At 45.2% G+C, this 6,350-nt stretch overlaps 2 non-coding genes across 2 annotated transcripts; one reads left to right on the forward strand and one right to left on the reverse strand.

The window, feature by feature from the left end:
* Positions 1-4,791: 4,791 nt before the first annotated feature.
* Positions 4,792-4,866, reverse strand: Trnat-ugu (transfer RNA threonine (anticodon UGU)). The gene has a single exon. It is a non-coding gene; the product is annotated as a tRNA-Thr (tRNA).
* A 234-nt stretch (positions 4,867-5,100) lies between these two features.
* Trnat-ugu (transfer RNA threonine (anticodon UGU)) lies at positions 5,101-5,175 on the forward strand. Its single transcript has one exon. It is a non-coding gene; the product is annotated as a tRNA-Thr (tRNA).
* Positions 5,176-6,350: the final 1,175 nt, after the last annotated feature.

A 6,350-nucleotide genomic window follows, 5' to 3' on the forward strand; every position in this document is an offset into this window, starting at 1 on the left:
AAGAAAACGATTTATTGACACATAGTCCCCAAGGATTCAGAAAATATCGTTATTTATTCCATATTTTTAGATTTCCAGAAGGCTTTCGACACCGTTCCTCACAAGCGTCTTCTAACCAAACTGCTTGCCTAGGGAGTACCGCCTCTGTTGTGCTACTGGATTCGTGATTTCCTGTGGGAAAGGTCACAGTTCGTAGTAATGGACGGAAAGTCATCGAGTAAAACAGAAGTAATATCCGACTTTCCCCAAGGAAGTGTTACAGGCCCTCTATTGTTCCTGATCTATATTAACGACTTAGGAGACAATCTGAATAGCCCTCTTAGATTGTTTGCAGATGATGCTGTCATTTACCGTCTTGTAGAGTCATTAGATGACCAAACCGAATTGCAAAATGATTTAGATAAGATATCCGTATGGTGTGAAAAGTGGCAATTGACCCTGAATAAACAAAAGCGTGAAGTGTGAATTTCCATTACGCGATAAGTCACACAAATCTTAAGGCTGTAAATTCAACTAAATACTTAGGGATTACAATTACAAATAACCTAAATTTGAACGACCACATAGATAATATTGTGGGTAGAGCAAACCAAAGACTGCGATTCATTGGCATAACACTCAGAAGGTACAACAGGTCTATTAAAGAGACTGCTTACACCACGCTTGTCCGCCCTATTATGGAGTATTACTGTGCGATGTGAGATCCGCATCTGGTGGGACTGGCGGATGACATCGAAAAAGTACAAAGAAGGGCAGCTCGTTTTCTATTATCGCGAAATAGGGGAGATAGTGTCACAGACATGATGTGTGAATTGGAGTGACAATCATTAAAACAAAGGCGTTTTTTTGTTTCGACGGGATCTTCTCATGAAATTTTAATCACCAGTTTTCTCCTCCGATTGCGAAAACATTCTGTTGCCACCCACCTACATAGGGAGAAATGATCATCACGGTAAAATAAGAGAAATCAGGGCTCGCACAGAAAAAAATTAAGTGCTCGTTTTTCCCGCGCGCCATTCGAGAGTGGAATGGTAGAGAGACAGCTTGAAGGTGGTTCATTGAACCCTCTGCCAGGCACTTTATTGTGAATAGCAGAGTAATAACGTAGATGTACATGTAGACTCTTGGGGAGGCCTCGGTGATTTCCTAGAGACCTATTGTTTTAACATACCCCACAGACAAAAGTTCAGAAGTATTAACGCTGGTGAATATACAGACCATTAAGTTTCCCAAACTACTGTTCTAACGACTTCTAAATATCCAATTAAGAATATCTGTAATTATCTGCGTGAAATGGTGATATGACATGATTTTGCCTTAAGTCCAGTGGGATGTCTTCCAGTAACTGCGACAGCACAACAGTTAGGAACTGCAGATAATTGTGGTTGTTTATAAATCCAATAATAAAACAGGGACTTATTATATGACTCTTGAAAAGCCAGCTGCAGTTTCACAGACAGAAGTTGCTGCTGTTCATGCACTTCACTCAGCCAGAATGGATCTTCAGCTGTCCAGTGGTGCATATTGCAGAGATTACTTCGTCCACGTTTTGTAAGCGATGCTTCATCCGCAAGCAAGATATTGCATAGAAAGACTCCATCACTTTGCAGTTTCCGTAGACACGATTCACAGAACTAGAACCGAATTTTGAAAGTAATCGCTGTGAAGTTGTTGATGCAACGAAATGTGGAAAATGTGAAACATGCAGAGTGTATGTATGTTGTATATTAACCGGGGACCTAGAAACGACGGAGAGACTCCGTCCCCGCCGCAGCCACAGTGGTCCACAACCCCACGACGACTGCCGCAGTCCACTTCACCCCTTCGCCGCCCCACACCGAACCCAAGGTTATTGTGCGGTTCGGATCCCGGTGGGCCCCCCAGGGAACGTCTCACACCAGACGAGTGCAACCCCTATGTTTGCGTGGTAGAGTAATTATGGTGTACACGTACGTGGAGAACTTGTTTGCGCAGCAGTCGCCGACACAGTGTAGCTGAGGCGGAATAAGGGGAACCAGCCGGCATTCGCCGAGGAAGATGGAAAACCACCTACAAACCATCCACAGACTGGCCGGCTCACCGGACCTCGACACAAGTGCGCCGGGCGGATTCGTGCCGGGGACCAGGCGCTCCTTCCCGCTCCGGAAAGCCGTGCGTTTTTCAACAGGACACGCCTCGTCCATACGTGAGACGTATCTCTGTTAACTATCTGCATGATGTTGAGGAACTACCGTGGCCTACAAGATCCCTAGATCTATCTCCATTAGAATATGCGTGGTACCGGCTCGTACGTCGACTCCGTGCTAATGCCAGCATGCAGGTTAATACGGACCAGTTATAACAGTCGCGAACCAACTTGGCTCAGGAGAGGACACAACGGCTTTGTAACACTGATCCCGACCCAAATAGTGCACGAATTCAAGCCATAGAGGGTGTACACTGATAACTGGCTCCCGATACCAAGTTTTTTGAAGACCTGACTCGATATTGTAATCACTGAAGTAACATCACGCACCCTTAAAACCTGTGAAGTTTCATTTCGTTTTCTTCTCCTCTTCTGGATACTTCACATTTTTCCCTCAGACAAAAAAAAAATTGTTCAAATGGTTCTGAGCACTATGGGACTTAACATCTGTGGTCATCAGTCCCCTACAACTTAGAACTACTTAAACCTAACTAACCTAAGGACATCACACACACCCATGCCCGAGGCAGGATTCGAACCTGCGACCGTAGCAGTAGCGCGGTTCCGGACTGAAGCGCCTAGAACCGCACGGCCACACCGGCCGGCCTTTCCCTCAGACAGTTTAGTTCTGTTAAACAAAGTGGGTGTCATGGTTCACTTGCTATATAAGTTAAAAGTTACGTCGTAAAATTCACCATAGCACCTGCGATAACTCAATGTAAACCATACCTCTATACATTTACTCGTTCTCGATGTATTTGGGGTAGTCTTAGCATCCTCACCTTGTGTGGGGAGTAACAAACTGATATCGACAAACTTAGAGGGGTTGTAGATGGTTTGTTAAGCAACAGACTGAGGGCAGGAGTGTACTGTATGATATGAAACGTTACCTTACGACGGTACAGAGCGTTGGAGTAGTAGTGGATAATGCTTGGCGCTAGGTTACCCTCCCGACACATAATGTAAGTTTTATACACAGACAGAGTACACAGCAATGGGTCTGACAGCATTCAGCACGTCAGATGTCACAACAACAGTGCCTATGGTCTGTCTGCATACAAAGTTACGTTTGCTGCCGAAGGGGTAGTCCGGCTCCAGGAGTTGTTTCATAACTTTTCTGGACATATCCTCAGTTTGTTCCACAATACCCGTGTAAGCTGTCAAAGTCTTTCCACATCATTTTGTTACACATTGTAATGACGTTTGTGAAAAGTAAGAGGGCGTGCTAAAAATAATGTCTAAAGAGTTTTTTATATGAAAACTCTTACGGCTTAACTTAGTAAAAATTCTACGTCTTTATTCTTCATGTCTACATATTTATTTCTCAACGTAGTCATCCTGGTGATGAACACATTATTCTCAACGAGATACCAGTTTGTTGATAGCATCACTGTAGAATGTTTGTACACGGATCCACGAACTCACCTCACTATCAAAGTGAAGTCGTCGGAGGTGATGTTTCACTTTTGAGAACAGATGAAAATCGCCTCGGATGGAGGATGAGATGACAGAGAACAGTCAACCCAAGGCGTTGGATTGTTTCAGACGTCGCAGCATTCGTGTGTGGTCAGGTATTGTCATGCTGAAGCAAAGGCTTCTCCATGTGGACGAGCTCTACGAATTCGTGCTTTCAGCTTTCTGAGGGATTAGACCACGCTGTTCCTCGCTCACAGGCACAAATACGTTACGTTCCGCCATTATATACTCTGCAATTCGGAGCTCTCTAACAGCAGAGGCTTGCAACTTTGCGGCCGCGAAGCGGGAAAGTCGACAGACGAACATGCATGGCATCTAATACCTCATCCGATACAGAGAACAGAATAAAAAATTCAGAGGAATTGCTTTCCAACACGTCCTCGTACAACATTTTATTGAACCTTTGGCTCTTTGTTCCTTAGTGTAAGGAGCGAAAGAAACCTCCACCTACTAAATAAGTTTATAAAGAATGGCCTAAGCAAGAAAAATATCAAAAGTATAAAAAGACCTCTGCTGGCATCAGGTGACGATGTGGAAACGAGAAAGAAATTTAGAATCCTCTTTTGGAGCCCAGCATTTATGGAAATGAAACGTGGACCATCTGAAATCGAGGATAGAAGAAATTGAAAACATTTGAGTTGTGAATCTGTAGAAAAAAATTAAAATTTAAGGTACCGGATAAAGTAAGAAATGAAAAAGTTTTAAAAGGAATGGTTGACAGGAGCCTATAGAAGGCCCTTACCAGAAAAAGGGATAGGTCAATAGGACATGTGCTACGGTCAGTAGGCTATTCCAACGTTGTCGCGTAGTAGCCCAGCCAACGAAGGAAAATTGGAGGAAAAGGTCGTGTAGTCATAAATTTTGGTAATGTGGGATGGGGCGTCTAAAGCTCCCTTTTTTCAGGTTTTTCTTGAATAGCTTGAAATCTACGACTTTAAGCATGGATGTCTCCCAGTATAAAAACAAACTAAATTAAATTTCAACTATATATGACGGTAGTATCTGTTCCCGAAAGAAGAGTTACCGTCGATGACCATGCAGCTTTACTAGAAATGAAATGATAATCAAATTGACACCCTAGCTGCAAGCAGGCGTTGATACACTTCATTGGGGACATGTTGAAAAATGTGCGCCCCGACCGGGACTCGAACCCGGTATCTCCTGCTTACATGGCAGACGCTCTATCCATCTGAGCCACCGCAGGCACAGAGGGCCGGGAACCCATATATGGGTTCCCGGCCTTTGACCTTCTTGTGCGAATGCACACGCTATGCCCGAACTCGTACGGGACTTAGTAGATTAATCTGCCACGAGTAATGAGTATGATGGGCAAACATCTATTAGGCGCACTACGAATGTAGTGTTGTGGACATGTTGGGAATGTGGATCTCACGGGGGGCGTGCAAGGGATAAGTCCCTGCAGACACAATATCCTCGGTGCCCGCGGTGGCTCAGATGGATAGAGCGTCTGCCTTGTAAGCAGGAGATCCCGGGTTCGAGTCCCGGTCGGAGCACACATTTTTCAACATGTCCCCAACGAAGTGTATCAACGCCTGCTTGCAGCTAGGCTGTCAATTTGATTATCATTTCATAAATTAAATTTCCTACAAAAAATATCGTAATGACGTCACGGATTTCGAGTACTCAAGAGAAAGATAAAACTTTTTTTAAACGCCTTCCAAAAAGCCATCCCCCCCCCCCCCCCCCCCGGCTTGCGTCCCTTCTCCACGCTTACACCCCACCGGTCAGGCACAGGGCAACACAAAGGATCACTTATTTTGAGCCACCGTAATCGTCTCTCATTGTGACACAGAACTTTGAAATTTTGCTCAAAGATGCCTACAACCTTCCTCGCTACGGTGCGAACGCAGTGAAATCCACCCATTCACTTGGGGCTTTGATTCCCACACATTTCATCGTCGAAAACGACAATTCGCACTCCGCTGAGCAACAGCACAACGTTACACACTGCTGACAACCCCTGGACGATTCAGTGCTTCTTTAAGGACTTCGTCTGACCCCTTGAAGAGCAGCACGAATAAAATTTTTGCTCTGGTATGGTGGGTGAGACCACTAGCAACTGTGGAAAACTATACGACAACGTTTTAACGTGTTTCAAAGCAGCAGAGGTGTTTATGCTTTTTCAGCCCTCCTTTTTCGTTCCCTGTTGCGGTATGATTATGAGGGGGGTGAAACATTGACACGGTAAAGGATCCCTCCAAGGCACCCCAGTTTGGCAACACCTTCGGTGTTACACACTCGCCTTCGTAACCTTCGTTGGGCACTTGTACGCAGACTTCGGCACCCTTTCAAACTGCATGGCGCTCCGTTGCTGCTCTAGCGCCTGAGGGCAGGCAACCCCTTCTAAATCCCTCAGATTTCGCATGTCTGCAAGGAGGCGCTAAAGCAGCAACGAAATGTGTGGGAATCAGGTGTTGATCGAAGGTGTTGATTTCACTGGCGCCATTAATGGCACCTCCTGAGGCCTTTTTTTGTCAGTTGAGAGCGTCAGTGCGTGTGAAAGTTTTTCCTCGGCCACCTAATTCTGGGCATTGCGGTTCTGACTTCGATCACAGAGACCTCGAAAGCAGACATAAAACGTGGATACGAATGGTTGTAACGATCTTCCCATGGTGTGACACGTACATGGTGATGTTGCGCAGCATCGTTGTGAAACGTGGTGGCAATG

Source organism: Schistocerca cancellata, chromosome 5 (assembly GCF_023864275.1).
Source record: "Schistocerca cancellata isolate TAMUIC-IGC-003103 chromosome 5, iqSchCanc2.1, whole genome shotgun sequence".
In the NCBI taxonomy this organism is placed as follows: domain Eukaryota; kingdom Metazoa; phylum Arthropoda; class Insecta; order Orthoptera; family Acrididae; genus Schistocerca; species Schistocerca cancellata.